At 30.8% G+C, this 15,558-nt stretch overlaps 1 protein-coding gene across 1 annotated transcript in view; it reads left to right on the top strand.

Moving 5' to 3' along the window:
- LOC143245868 (TATA box-binding protein-associated factor RNA polymerase I subunit C-like) overlaps positions 1 to 15,558 on the top strand; it is a 34,144-nt gene extending 18,586 nt beyond the window's left edge. Inside the window, exons 6-7 of the mRNA XM_076492124.1 lie at positions 527 to 670; positions 14,974 to 15,558. The gene's annotated coding sequence lies outside the window, so the exon portion shown is untranslated. The remainder of the gene's footprint in view (positions 1 to 526; positions 671 to 14,973) is intronic.

The following is a 15,558-nucleotide window of genomic DNA, read 5'->3' as shown; positions in this document are numbered from 1 at the left end:
AATACCTGGATAATTAATTTGTTTTCTGTCTTCCTCGGGTTTTCAAAACTGCTGTTTTGTTAAACATTTTTAAAATTTTAAAACTTTTAGTTTCCATAGTTTGGGTGACGTATTAGTAAAGATTTGTTATCTGCACTCTCACTATGTTTTCCTATTTAATTTTTGTAGTTTCTGATGATGTACACTTTAAAGTAGTGACACAGTGACTAATAGTCACTCAAATAGTCACGCCAAAACATTTGCTTTATACATTTCTCTCCCATAAATTTTTAGTATAATTCAAATTTTTGCTTTTTGTTTTGAAAACAAAATTACTTTAATATTATATTGATTAATAATTTAATAACTTTGCTTATCCCTGAAAGTTCTCTAATTAACAAAACAATCTTTATTAAAAACAAAAAGAACGTTAAAGTAGTGAGTAATGTTTTATACATTGTCACCAGAGTTATGTTATTTGTTAACTTTGTTTAATTGCAATTATGTACGTACAAAAAATAAATTAATAATTTTGAACCAAACATAGGAAGACACGTTGGGTGGAAGTCTTGGAGAAGTGAGTGTTGAGGAAGCCCTAGCAGAGATAGAGAAAGTTGACTTTAGTCTACCTATGAATTTCTTATCAAAGAAGATCCTCAGTGCATGGCAGAACAGTGACTCTTCAGTGCATGTAAGCATTTTAAACTTTGTTAGTAAGTTTGACCACTCAGATTTCTCCTCACCGCGTGTATTTGGAAGCGTGATGATTTCTCAGTACAGGAAATATTTTTAATAGCTGAAGTGGTGAGTTGGATGAGCTTAGTTGTACATCTATTGATTACTATTATCATAACAAAGTAAATCTACTATTGAAAATGAGAGTCTTGGGTCAGACTACAAAATAGTTTCTTGTAATCCAAAATGTGGGAAGATAGGTAATAAATAACACTGGTTCTTTGATAACCTACAACAGAAATAACACTGGTTCTTTGATAACCTACAACAGAAATAACACTGGTTCTTTGATAACCTACAATAGAAATAACACTGGTTCTTTGATAACCTACAACAGAAATAACACTGGTTCTTTGATAACCTACAACATAAATAACACTGGTTCTTTGATAACCTACAACAGAAATAACACTGGGTCTTTGATAAACTACAACAGAAATAACACAGGTTCTTTGATAACCTACAACATAAATAACACTAGTTCTTTGATAACCTACAACATAAATAACACTGGTTCTTTGATAACCTACAACATAAATAACACTGGTTCTTTGATAACCTACAACATAAATAACACTGGTTCTTCGATAACCTACAACATAAATAACACTGGTTCTTTGATAACCTACAACAGAAATAACACTGGTTCTTTGATAACCTACAACATAAATAACACTGGTTCTTTGATAACCTACAACAGAAATAACACTGGTTCTTTGATAACCTACAACATAAATAACACTGGTTCTTTGATAACCTACAACATAAATAACACTGGTTCTTTGATAACCTACAACATAAATAACACTGGTTCTTTGATAACCTACAACAGAAATAACACTGGTTCTTTGATAACCTACAACATAAATAACACTGGTTCTTTGATAACCTACAACATAAATAACACTGGTTCTTTGATAACCTACAACAGAAATAACACTGGTTCTTTGATAACCTACAACAGAAATAACACTGGTTCTTTGATAACCTACAATAGAAATAACACTGGTTCTTTGATAACCTACAACAGAAATAACACTGGTTCTTTGATAACCTACAACATAAATAACACTGGTTCTTTGATAACCTACAACAGAAATAACACTGGGTCTTTGATAAACTACAACAGAAATAACACGGGTTCTTTGATAACCTACAACATAAATAACACTAGTTCTTTGATAACCTACAACAGAAATAACACGGGTTCTTTGATAACCTACAACATAAATAACACTAGTTCTTTGATAACCTACAACATAAATAACACTGGTTCTTTGATAACCTACAACAGAAATAACACTGGTTCTTTGATAACCTACAACAGAAATAACACTGGTTCTTTGATAACCTACAAACACTGGTTCTTTGATAACCTACAATAGAAATAACACTGGTTCTTTGATAACCTACAACAGAAATAACACTGGTTCTTTGATAACCTACAACATAAATAACACTGGTTCTTTGATAACCTACAACATAAATAACACTGGTTCTTTGATAACCTACAACAGAAATAACACTGGTTCTTTGATAACCTACAACAGAAATAACACTGGTTCTTTGATAACCTACAACATAAATAACACTGGTTCTTCGATAACCTACAACATAAATAACACTGGTTCTTCGATAACCTACAACATAAATAACGCTGGTTCTTCGATAACCTACAACATAAATAACGCTGGTTCTTTGATAACCTACAACAGAAATAATGCTGGTTCTTTGATAACCTACAACATAAATAATGCTGGTTCTTTGATAACCTACAACAGAAATAACGCTGGTTCTTTGATAACCTACAACATAAATAACGCTGGTTCTTTGATAACCTACAACATAAATAACACTGGGTCTTTGATAAACTACAACAGAAATAACACGGGTTCTTTGATAACCTACAACATAATGTGTTAAACCATGAATATAATTAATGTCAACATTTATTCCGTGAAGAGAAATACAGAAATTAAAAAATATTTTGAAAATATTTGGTCGGTATAGACAAAGTTAAACTGACCATCACAGACAGTTTTAAAATTGTTCTTTCATTTCCTTTTGTTTGTTACGTAAATCTACAAGTGCTTCCCTCCACTTGTTTAAGTTTCCATTTAGATTTAATTTGTTTTTCCACCCAAACTTCAATGTATGAGAATATTTCTCAGAGACAAGCACACTAAACACACTTGTGTTTCCACGCTCGTCAGTATTATTCCTGCTAGGTTGTATATTTATTAGTTCAGTGTGGAAGAGTTCTGGCTACAACGTTAGCCATATTGTAAAACCTCAATGAATGGAAATTAAACTTAAGAGTAATTTGAACACGTTTGTGTTGTGTTTTTTATTTGTATGATGATTCAAACTAGTGCTCTTGGTCAGGTTAAAACAGCTTCTATTCACTCTTTACAGCTAAACTTGCAAAAAAACAGTCTATATATATTGAACTGTATCTCTCGCTAAGCTTGTCCTACTTGAACTGCCTGTTGAGTGTGTATTTATAAATTGCAACTGAAGCCTGGAACTTTTCATACATTACAAGTTATTATAAAGTATTAATATCTGAGATAAAGTTAGAAGGTTCTAAAACATGACTCAATAATGTAACAGTTGTCAGTTTTACTGTAGAACTACACAGCTTATAATTTTATGATTTGCACAGTTACATAAACGAACCTACTATGCACTGTTGCTTCTAAAAATAATTAAATTTAACACAACTGCAAGAGTTAAATTGAAAGAATTGTGTATAACTAACAATATTCTAACCTTAATAAGGCAATAAAAATTTTAAAATAACGTTTTAACATTGGTTGGTATGTTGAAAGAAATTAGTGAAAATAAATAAGTGAAAATACGTTATAATGTCAAAAATATTTCTCAGTCAGCCCCAGGTATGGAAGGAAGATTAGAACACTTACAGCAAAAAAATATTTATAGTACAGTATTATTAATTAGTATCACACTAAGCAGAGTAGTGGTACAGTATTATTAATTAGTATCACACTAAGCAGAGTAGTGGTACAGTATTATTAATTAGTATCACACTAAGCAGAGTAGTGGTACAGTATTATTAATTAACATCACACCAAGGAGAGTAGTGTTACAGCATTGTTAATTAGTATCACACCAAGCAGAGTAGTGGTACAGTATTATTAATTAGTATCACACTAAGCAGAGTAGTGGTACAGCATTATTAATTAGTATCACACTAAGCAGAGTAGTAGTACAGTATTATTAATTAACATCACACTAAGCAGAGTAGTAGTACAGTATTATTAATTAACATCACACTAAGGAGAGTAGTGTTACAGTATTGTTAATTAATATCACACTAAGGATAGTAGTAGTACAGCATTGTTAATTAACATCACACCAAGCAGAGTAGTACTACAGTATTATTAATTAACATCACACCAAGCAGAGTAGTAGTACAGTATTATTAATTAACATCACACCAAGGAGAGTAGTGTTACAGTATTGTTAATTAGTATCACACCAAGCAGAGTAGTAGTACAGTATTATTAATTAACATCACACTAAGGAGAGTAGTGTTACAGTATTGTTAATTAATATCACACTAAGGAGAGTAGTGTTACAGTATTGTTAATTAATATCACACTAAGGAGAGTAGTGTTACAGTATTGTTAATTAATATCACACTAAGGAGAGTAGTGTTACAGCATTGTTAATTAATATCACACTAAGGATAGTAGTAGCACAGTATTGTTAATTAATATCACACCAAGGAGAGTAGTGTTACAGTATTGTTAATTAATATCACACCAAGAAGAGTAGTAGTACAGCATTGTTACTTAATATCACACCAAGAAGAGTAGTAGTACAGTATTGTTACTTAATATCACACTAAGAAGAGTAGTAGTACTGTATTGTTACTTAATATCACACCAAGAAGAGTAGTAGTACAGTATTGTTAATTAATATCACACTAAGAAGAGTAGTAGTACAGTATTGTTACTTAATATCACACTAAAAAGAGTAGTAGTACAGTATTGTTACTTAATATCACACTAAGAAGAGTAGTAGTACAGTATTGTTAATTAATATCACACCAAGAAGAGTAGTAGTACAGTATTGTTAATTAATATCACACTACGAAGAGTAGTAGTACAGTATTGTTAATTAATATCACACTAAGGAGTGTAGTAGTACAGAATTGTTACTTAATATCACACTAAGAAGAGTAGTAATACAGTATTGTTACTTTATATCACACCAAGAAGAGTAGTAGTACAGTATTGTTACTTAATATCTCACCAAGGAGAGTAGTGTTACAGTATTGTTAATTAATATCACACCTAAGGATAGTAGTAGTACAGCATTGTTAATTAATATCACACAGTGTTGTTAATTAATATCACACAAGGAGAGTAGTAGTACGGTATTGTTAATAAATATCACACTAAGGAGAGTAGTGGTACAGTATTGTTAATTAATATCACACTGAGGAGAGTAGTGGTACAGTAATGTTAATATCACATTAAGGAGAGTAGTAGTACAGTATTGTTAATTTATATCATAGTAAGGAGAGTAGTAGTACAGTGTTGTTAATTAATATCACACTTAGGGGAGTAGTGGTACAGTATGTTTAATTAATATCACACTAAGGAGAGTAGTGGTACAGTATTGTTAATTAATATCACACCAAGTGGAGTAGTGGTACAGTATTGTTAATTATTTTCAACCTAAGGAAAGTAGTGGTACAGTATTGTTAATTATTATCACACTAGGGAGAGTAGTGGTACAGTATTGTTAATTAGTATCACACTAAGCAGAGTAGTGGTACAGTATTATTAATTAGTATCACACTAAGCAGAGTAGTGGTACAGTATTATTAATTAGTATCACACTAAGCAGAGTAGTAGTACAGTATTATTAATTAACATCACACTAAGCAGAGTAGTAGTACAGTATTATTAATTAACATCACACTAAGGAGAGTAGTGTTACAGTATTGTTAATTAGTATCACACTAAGCAGAGTAGTAGTACAGTATTATTAATTAACATCACACCAAGGAGAGTAGTAGTACAGTATTATTAATTAATATCACACCAAGGAGAGTAGTGTTACAGTATTGTTAATTAATATCACACTAAGGATAGTAGTAGTACAGCATTGTTAATTAATATCACACTAAGGAGAGTAGTAGTACAGTATTGTTAATTAATATCACACTAAGGAGAGTAGTGTTACAGTATTGTTAATTAATATCACACTAAGAAGAGTAGTAGTACAGTATTGTTAATTAATATCACACTAAGGAGAGTAGTGTTACAGTATTGTTAATTAATATCACACCAAGAAGAGTAGAAGTACAGTATTGTTACTTAACATCACACCAAGAAGAGTAGTAGTACTGTATTGTTACTTAATATCACACTAAGAAGAGTAGTAGTACAGTATTGTTAATTAATATCACACTAAGAAGAGTAGTAGTACAGTATTGTTACTTAATATCACACTAAGAAGAGTAGTAGTACAGTATTGTTAATTAATATCACACTAAGAAGAGTAGTAGTACAGTATTGTTAATTAATATCACATTAAGCAGAGTAGTAGTACAGTATTCTTTATTAATATCACACTAAGGAGAGTAGTCATACAGTATTGTTAATTAATATCACACTAAGGAGTGTAGTAGTACAGAATTGTTACTTAATATCACACTAAGAAGAGTAGTAATACAGTATTGTTACTTTATATCACACTAAGAAGAGTAGTAGTACAGTATTGTTACTTAATATCTCACTAAGGAGAGTAGTGTTACAGTATTGTTAATTAATATCACACTAAGAAGAGTAGTAGTACAGTATTGTTAATTAATATCACACTAAGAAGAGTAGTAGTACAGTATTGTTAATTAATATCACACTAAGTAGAGTAGTGTTACAGTATTGTTAATTAATATCACACTAAGAAGAGTACTAGTACAGTATTGTTACTTAATATCTCACCAAGGAGAGTAGTGTTACAGCATTGTTAATTAATATCACACCAAGAAGAGTAGTAGTACAGTATTGTTAATTAATATCACACCACTAAGAGTAGTAGTACAGTATTGTTAATTAATATCACATTAAGGAGAGTAGTAGTAGTACAGTATTGTTTATTAATATCACACTAAGGAGAGTAGTCATACAGTATTGTTAATTAATATCACACTAAGGAGTGTAGTAGTACAGAATTGTTACTTAATATCACACTAAGAATAGTAATAATACAGTATTGTTACTTTATATCACACTAAGAAGAGTAGTAATACAGTATTGTTACTTAATATCTCACTAATGAGAGTAGTGTTACAGTATTGTTAATTAATATCACACTAAGAAGAGTAGTAGTACAGTATTGTTAATTAATATCACACTAAGAAGAGTAGTAATACAGTATTGTTAATTAATATCACACTAAGTAGACTAGTGTTACAGTATTGTTAATTAATATCACACTAAGAAGAGTACTAGTACAGTATTGTTACTTAATATCTCACTAAGGAGAGTAGTGTTACAGTATTGTTAATTAATATCACACTAAGAAGAGTAGTAATACAGTATTGTTAATTAATATCACATTAAGGAGAGTAGTAGTACAGTATTGTTTATTAATATCACACTAAGGAGAGTAGTCATACAGTATTGTTAATTAATATCACACCAAGGAGTGTAGTAGTACAGAATTGTTACTTAATATCACACTAAGAATTGTAGTAATACAGTATTGTTACTTTATATCACACTAAGAAGAGTAGTAATACAGTATTGTTACTTAATATCTCACTAATGAGAGTAGTGTTACAGTATTGTTAATTAATATCACACTAAGAAGAGTACTAGTACAGTATTGTTACTTAATATCTCACCAAGGAGAGTAGTGTTACAGTATTGTTAATTAATATCACACCAAGAAGAGTAGTAGTACAGTATTGTTAATTAATATCACACCAAGAAGAGTAGTAATACAGTATTGTTAATTAATATCACACCAAGCAGAGTAGTGTTACAGTATTGTTAATTAATATCACACCAAGAAGAGTACTAGTACAGTATTGTTACTTAATATTTCACTAAGGAGAGTAGTGTTACAGTATTGTTAATTAATATCACACTAAGAAGAGTAATAGTACAGTATTGTTAATTAATATCTCACTAATGAGAGTAGTGTTACAGTATTGTTAATTAATATCACATTAAGTAGAGTAGTGTTACAGTATTGTTAATTATTTTCACCATAAGGAAAGTAGTGGTACAGTATTGTTAATTATTATCACACTAGGGAGAGTAGTGGTACAGTATTGTTAATTAGTATCACACTAAGCAGAGTAGTGGTACAGTATTATTAATTAGTATCACACTAAGCAGAGTAGTGGTACAGTATTATTAATTAGTATCACACTAAGCAGAGTAGTAGTACAGTATTATTAATTAACATCACACTAAGCAGAGTAGTAGTACAGTATTATTAATTAACATCACACTAAGGAGAGTAGTGTTACAGTATTGTTAATTAGTATCACACTAAGCAGAGTAGTAGTACAGTATTATTAATTAACATCACACCAAGCAGAGTAGTAGTACAGTATTATTAATTAACATCACACCAAGGAGAGTAGTGTTACAGTATTGTTAATTAGTATCACACTAAGCAGAGTAGTAGTGCAGTATTGTTAATTAATATCACATTAAGGAGAGTAGTAGTACAGCATTGTTTATTAATATCACACCAAGGAGAGTAGTCATACAGCATTGTTAATTAATATCACACCAAGGAGTGTAGTAGTACAGAATTGTTACTTAATATCACACTAAGAATAGTAGTAATACAGTATTGTTACTTTATATCACACCAAGAAGAGTAGTAATACAGTATTGTTACTTAATATCTCAATAATGAGAGTAGTGTTACAGTATTGTTAATTAATATCACACCAAGAAGAGTAGTAGTACAGTATTGTTAATTAATATCACACCAAGAAGAGTAGTAATACAGTATTGTTAATTAATATCACACCAAGTAGAGTAGTGTTACAGTATTGTTAATTAATATCACACCAAGAAGAGTAGTAGTACAGTATTGTTAATTAATATCACACCATGAAGAGTAGTAGTACAGTATTGTTAATTAATATCACACCAAGAAGAGTAGTAATACAGTATTGTTAATTAATATCACACCAAGTAGACTAGTGTTACAGTATTGTTAATTAATATCACACCAAGGAGAGTAGTAGTACAGTATTGTTTATTAACATCACACCAAGGAGAGTAGTCATACAGTATTGTTAATTAATATCACCCTAAGGAGTGTAGTAGTACAGAATTGTTACTTAATATCACACCAAGAATAGTAGTAATACAGTATTGTTACTTTATATCACACCAAGAAGAGTAGTAATACAGTATTGTTACTTAATATCTCACCAATGAGAGTAGTGTTACAGTATTGTTAATTAATATCACACCAAGAAGAGTAGTAGTACAGTATTGTTAATTAATATCACACCAAGAAGAGTAGTAATACAGTATTGTTAATTAATATCACACCAAGTAGAGTAGTGTTACAGTATTGTTAATTAATATCACACTAAGAAGAGTACTAGTACAGTATTGTTACTTAATATCTCACCAAGGAGAGTAGTGTTACAGTATTGTTACTTAATATCACACTAAGAAGTGTAGTAGTACAGTATTGTTAATTAATATCACACCAAGAAGAGTAGTAATACAGTATTGTTAATTAATATCACACTAAGTAGAGTAGTGTTTCAGTATTGTTAATTAATATCACACTAAGAAGAGTACTAGTACAGTATTGTTACTTGATATTTCACTAAGGAGAGTAGTGTTACAGTATTGTTAATTAATATCACACCAAGAAGAGTAATAGTACAGTATTGTTAATTAATATCTCACCAATGAGAGTAGTGTTACAGTATTGTTAATTAATATCACATTAAGTAGAGTAGTGTTACAGTATTGTTAATTATTTCACTTTAAGGAAAGTAGTGGTACAGTATTGTTAATTATTATCACACTAGGGAGAGTAGTGGTACAGTACTGTTAATTAGTATCACACTAAGCAGAGTAGTGGTACAGCATTATTAATTAGTATCACACCAAGCAGAGTAGTGGTACAGTATTATTAATTAGTATCACACCAAGCAGAGTAGTAGTACAGTATTATTAATTAACATCACACCAAGCAGAGTAGTAGTACAGTATTATTAATTAACATCACACCAAGGAGAGTAGTGTTACAGTATTGTTAATTAGTATCACACCAAGCAGAGTAGTAGTGCAGCATTAGTAATTAACATCACACCAAGGAGAGTAGTGTTACAGCATTGTTAATTCATATCACACCAAGGATAGTAGTAGTACAGTATTGTTAATTAATATCACACCAAGGATAGTAGTAGTACAGTATTGTTAATTAATATCACACTAAGGAGAGTAGTGTTACAGTATTGTTAATTAATATCACACTAAGGAGAGTAGTGTTACAGCATTGTTAATTAATATCACACTAAGGATAGTAGTAGTACAGTATTGTTAATTAATATCACACTAAGGAGAGTAGTGTTACAGTATTGTTAATTAATATCACACCAAGAAGAGTAGTAGTACAGTATTGTTACTTAATATCACACCAAGAAGAGTAGTAGTACAGTATTGTTACTTAATATCACACTAAGAAGAGTAGTAGTACTGTATTGTTACTTAATATCACACTAAGAAGAGTAGTAGTACAGTATTGTTACTTAATATCACACTAAGAAGAGTAGTAGTACAGTATTGTTACTTAATATCACACTAAGAAGAGTAGTAGTACAGTATTGTTAATTAATATCACACTAAGAAGAGTAGTAGTACAGCATTGTTAATTAATATCACACCATGAAGAGTAGTAGAACAGTATTGTTAATTAATATCACATTAAGGAGAGTAGTAGTACAGTATTGTTTATTAATATCACACCAAGGAGAGTAGTCATACAGTATTGTTAATTAATATCACACCAAGGAGTGTAGTAGTACAGAATTGTTACTTAATATCACACCAAGAAGAGTAGTAATACAGTATTGTTACTTTATATCACACCAAGAAGAGTAGTAGTACAGTATTGTTACTTAATATCTCACCAAGGAGAGTAGTGTTACAGCATTGTTAATTAATATCACACCAAGAAGAGTAGTAGTACAGTATTGTTAATTAATATCACACCAAGAAGAGTAGTAGTACAGTATTGTTAATTAATATCACACCAAGTAGAGTAGTGTTACAGTATTGTTAATTAATATCACACCAAGAAGAGTACCAGTACAGTATTGTTACTTAATATCTCACTAAGGAGAGTAGTGTTACAGCATTGTTAATTAATATCACACCAAGAAGAGTAGTAGTACAGTATTGTTAATTAATATCACACACCGAAGAGTAGTAGTACAGCATTGTTTATTAATATCACACCAAGGAGAGTAGTCATACAGTATTGTTAATTAATATCACACCAAGGAGTGTAGTAGTACAGAATTGTTACTTAATATCACACCAAGAATAGTAGTACAGTATTGTTAATTAATATTTCACCAATGAGAGTAGTGTTACAGTATTGTTAATTAATATCACATTAAGTAGAGTAGTGTTACAGCATTGTTAATTAATATCACACCAAGAAGAGTAGTAGTACAGTATTGTTACTTAACATCACACCAAGAGTAGTAGTACAGTATTGTTAATTAATATCACACCAAGAAGAGTAGTAGTACAGTATTGTTACTTAATATCTCACCAAGGAGAGTAGTGTTACGGTATTGTTAATTACTATCACACCAAGGAGAGTAGTAGTACAGTATTGTTACTTAATATCTCACCAAGGAGAGTAGTGTTACGGTATTGTTACTTAACATCTCACCAAGGAGAGTAGTGTTACGGTATTGCTAATTAATATCACATTAAGGAGAGTAGTAGTACAGTATTGGTAATTAATATCACACTAAGGAGATTAGTGATACAGTATTGTTAATTATTATCACACCAAGGAGAGTAGTGTTACAGTATTGTTAATTAACATCACACCAAGAAGAGTAGTAGTACAGTATTGTTAATTAATATCCCACCAAGGAGAGTAGTGTTACAGTATTGTTAATTAATATCACACCAAGAAGAGTAGTAGTACAGCATTGTTAATTAATATCCTCACCAATGAGAGTAGTGTTACAGTATTGTTAATTAATATCACACCAAGAAGAGTAGTAATACAGTATTGTTACTTAATATCTCACCAAGGAGAGTAGTGTTACGGTATTGCTAATTAATATCACATTAAGGAGAGTAGTAGTACAGTATTGTTAATTAATATCACACTAAGGAGAGTAGTGATACAGTATTGTTAATTATTATCACACTAAGGAGAGTAGTGTTACAGTATTGTTAATTAATATCACACTAAGAAGAGTAGTAGTACAGTATTGTTAATTAATATCTCACTAATGAGAGTAGTGTTACAGTATTGTTAATTATTATCACATTAAGAAGAGTAGTAGTACAGTATTGTTAATTAATATCTCACTAAGGAGAGTGGTGATACAGTATTGTTAATTAATATCACACTAAGAAGAGTAGTAGTACAGTATTGTTCATTAATATCACACCACCTAAGAGTAGTAGTACAGTATTGTTAATTAATATCACACTAAGTAGAGTAGTGTTACAGTATTGTTAATTAATATCACACTAAGGAGAGTAGTGGTACAGTATTGTTAATTATTATCACACTAAGGAGAGTAGTAGTACAGTATTGTTAATTAATATCACACTGAGGAGAGTAGTGGTACAGTAATGTTAATATCACATTAAGGAGAGTAGTAGTACAGTATTGTTAATTAATATCACATTAAGGAGAGTAGTAGTACAGCATTGTTAATTTATATCATAGTAAGGAGAGTGGTAGTACAGTGTTGTTAATTAATATCACACTTAGGGAGTAGTGGTACAGTATGTTTAATTAATATCACACTAAGGAGAGTAGTGATACAGTATTGTTAATTATTATCACACTAAGGAGAGTAGTGGTACAGTATTGTTAATTAATATCACACTAAGTGGAGTAGTGGTACAGTATTGTTAATTATTTTCACCCTAAGGAAAGTAGTGGTACAGTATTGTTAATTATTATCACACTAGGGAGAGTAGTGGTACAGTATTGTTAATTTATATCACACTATGGAGAAATGTGGTACAGTATTGTTAATTATTATCACACTAGGGAGAGTAGTGGTACAGTATTGTTAATTTATATCACACTATGGAGAAATGTGGTACAGTACTGTGTGTTAATAACATACCACACTAAACTGTAACTATACAGTAATGTGAGTTAATAACATACCACACTAAACAGTAACAGTACAGTACTGTGAGTTAATAACGTACTACACTAAACAGTAGTAGTACAGTATTGTGAGTTAATAATGTACCACACTAAACAGTAAAGTATTGTGAGTTAATAACGTGCCACACTAAACAGTAACAGTACATTATTGTGAGTTAATAACGTACCACACTAAACAGTAACAGTACAGTAGTGTGAGTTAATAATGTACCACAGTAACAGTACAGTACCGTGAGTTAATAACATACCACACCAAACAGTAACAGTACAGTAATGTGAGTTAATAACATACCACACCAAACAGTAACAGCACAATACTGTGAGTTAATAACGTACCACACTAAACAGTAACAGCACAATACTGTGAGTTAATAACGTACCACACTAAACAGTAACAGTTCAGTATTGTGAGTTAATAACATACCACACTGAACAGTAACAGTACAGTATTGTGAGTTAATAACATACCACACTAAATTGTAACAGTACAGTATTGTGAGTTAATAACATACCACACTAAACAGTAACAGTTCAGTATTGTGAGTTAATAACGCACCACACCAAACAGTATTGTGAGTTAATTACATACCACAGTAACAGTACAGTATTGTGAGTTAATAACGCACCACACTAAACAGTAACAGTACATTATTGTGAGTTAATAACGTACCACACTAAACAGTAACAGTACATTATTGTGAGTTAATAACGTACCACACTAAACAGTAACAGTACATTATTGTGAGTTAATAACGTACCACACTAAACAGTAACAGTACATTATTGTGAGTTAATAACGTACCACACTAAACAGTAACAGTACATTATTGTGAGTTAATAACGTACCACACTAAACACTAACAGTACAGTATTGTGAGTTAATAACGTACCACACTAAACAGTAACAGTACAGTATTGTGAGTTAATAACATACCACACTAAATTTTAACAGTACATTGTTGTGAGTTAATAACGTACCACACTAAACAGTAACAATACAGTATTGTGAGTTAATAACATACCACACTAAATTGTAACAGTACAGTATTGTGAGTTAATAACATACCACACTAAATTGTAACAGTACAGTACTGTGAGTTAATAACGTACCACACTAAACAGTAACAGTACAGTATTGTGAGGTAATAATGTACCACACTAAACAGTAACAGTACAGTATTGTGAGTTAATAACATTCCACACTAAACAGTAACAGTACAGTATTGTGAGTTAATAATGTACCACACTAAACAGTAACAGTACAGTACTGTGAGTTAATAACGTACCACACTAAACAGTAATAGTACAGTATTGTGAGGTAATAATGTACCACACTAAACAGTAACAGTACAGTATTGTGAGTTAATAACATACCACGCTAAACAGTATTGTACAGAACTTGAAAATGATATAAATTCTGCTGATTAGTAATTCTAATTGCTTGGTTGTATTTTAAAATTACATCTTAATGTAAGGATCATTACATGTCTATACTTATAAATATGATAAATGAAAATCCAGATTATTTTTGATAATAACTTATCCTCAAATATAGGTACTTATACTTATTTTATGAATGTTATAAAGGTGTTAAAGCTGAGAAAATAAATTGTTAGAAACTGGATAATTTACAGAAAAATTAGAAACTGAACCGAGATGAAGTGATGTTTTTAGTTTGTTTTGTTTGATTTCTTGACATTACACCAACAAAGAACTGGTGTATATATGAAGGTGTGTCTCTAATAAATCTGAACTTAAGCAAAGCGTGCAAAAATTGATGGGTTTTTTTGTATGTTTGTGGTTACTGAATTATTTGAAAATTATTTTCATTTTTTCTTCCAGGGAAATGATATTGAGAATTCATTTGCTGAGGAAGATTTTCATTATGGAAGCCAAGTAGCCAATTCTCAGTCATGTTCTTCAGATACGAGACATCACGCTCAACGCCTTCTCACCAGATGGCTACTTCCTTCTCTTTAGATGCACTAGTTGGTGAATATGAACTGTTTCATTCAACACCAAAGCTGTTGCCTTCCCAGATGTCTGCCACTGTCTCATTTGGTACAGCAATCAGTGAATCTGAACAACAACATTCCGCTCCAAAGAACGTGTCAGAGTTATCTCCAAATACAAACAAGAGACAGTTTGGCTCTCCAGAAAGATCCCAGACTCAGATGGAAGAGGACGATGTGATTCCCCCTAGTCAAGAATTCAGAGAGACAGTTGGTGAAACAGTGAGGAAATCCGACAACTCTTTGAGGAAAACGAAAATCTCAAAGAAATTGTCAACAGCTGGATTTTGAACAATTTAAGTTTATTAATTAATATCATAACTTACTAAAAGTTACATGACTAGAATAACTAAACTTGTTACTGTAATTAATTCTGATGTATAGAAATAAAACAAAACTTGTTTATAAGTTAAAA

Source organism: Tachypleus tridentatus, chromosome 3 (assembly GCF_004210375.1).
Source record: "Tachypleus tridentatus isolate NWPU-2018 chromosome 3, ASM421037v1, whole genome shotgun sequence".
NCBI classification, from domain to species: Eukaryota; Metazoa; Arthropoda; class Merostomata; order Xiphosura; family Limulidae; genus Tachypleus; species Tachypleus tridentatus.
This window is presented reverse-complemented; position numbering and strand designations above follow the sequence as displayed.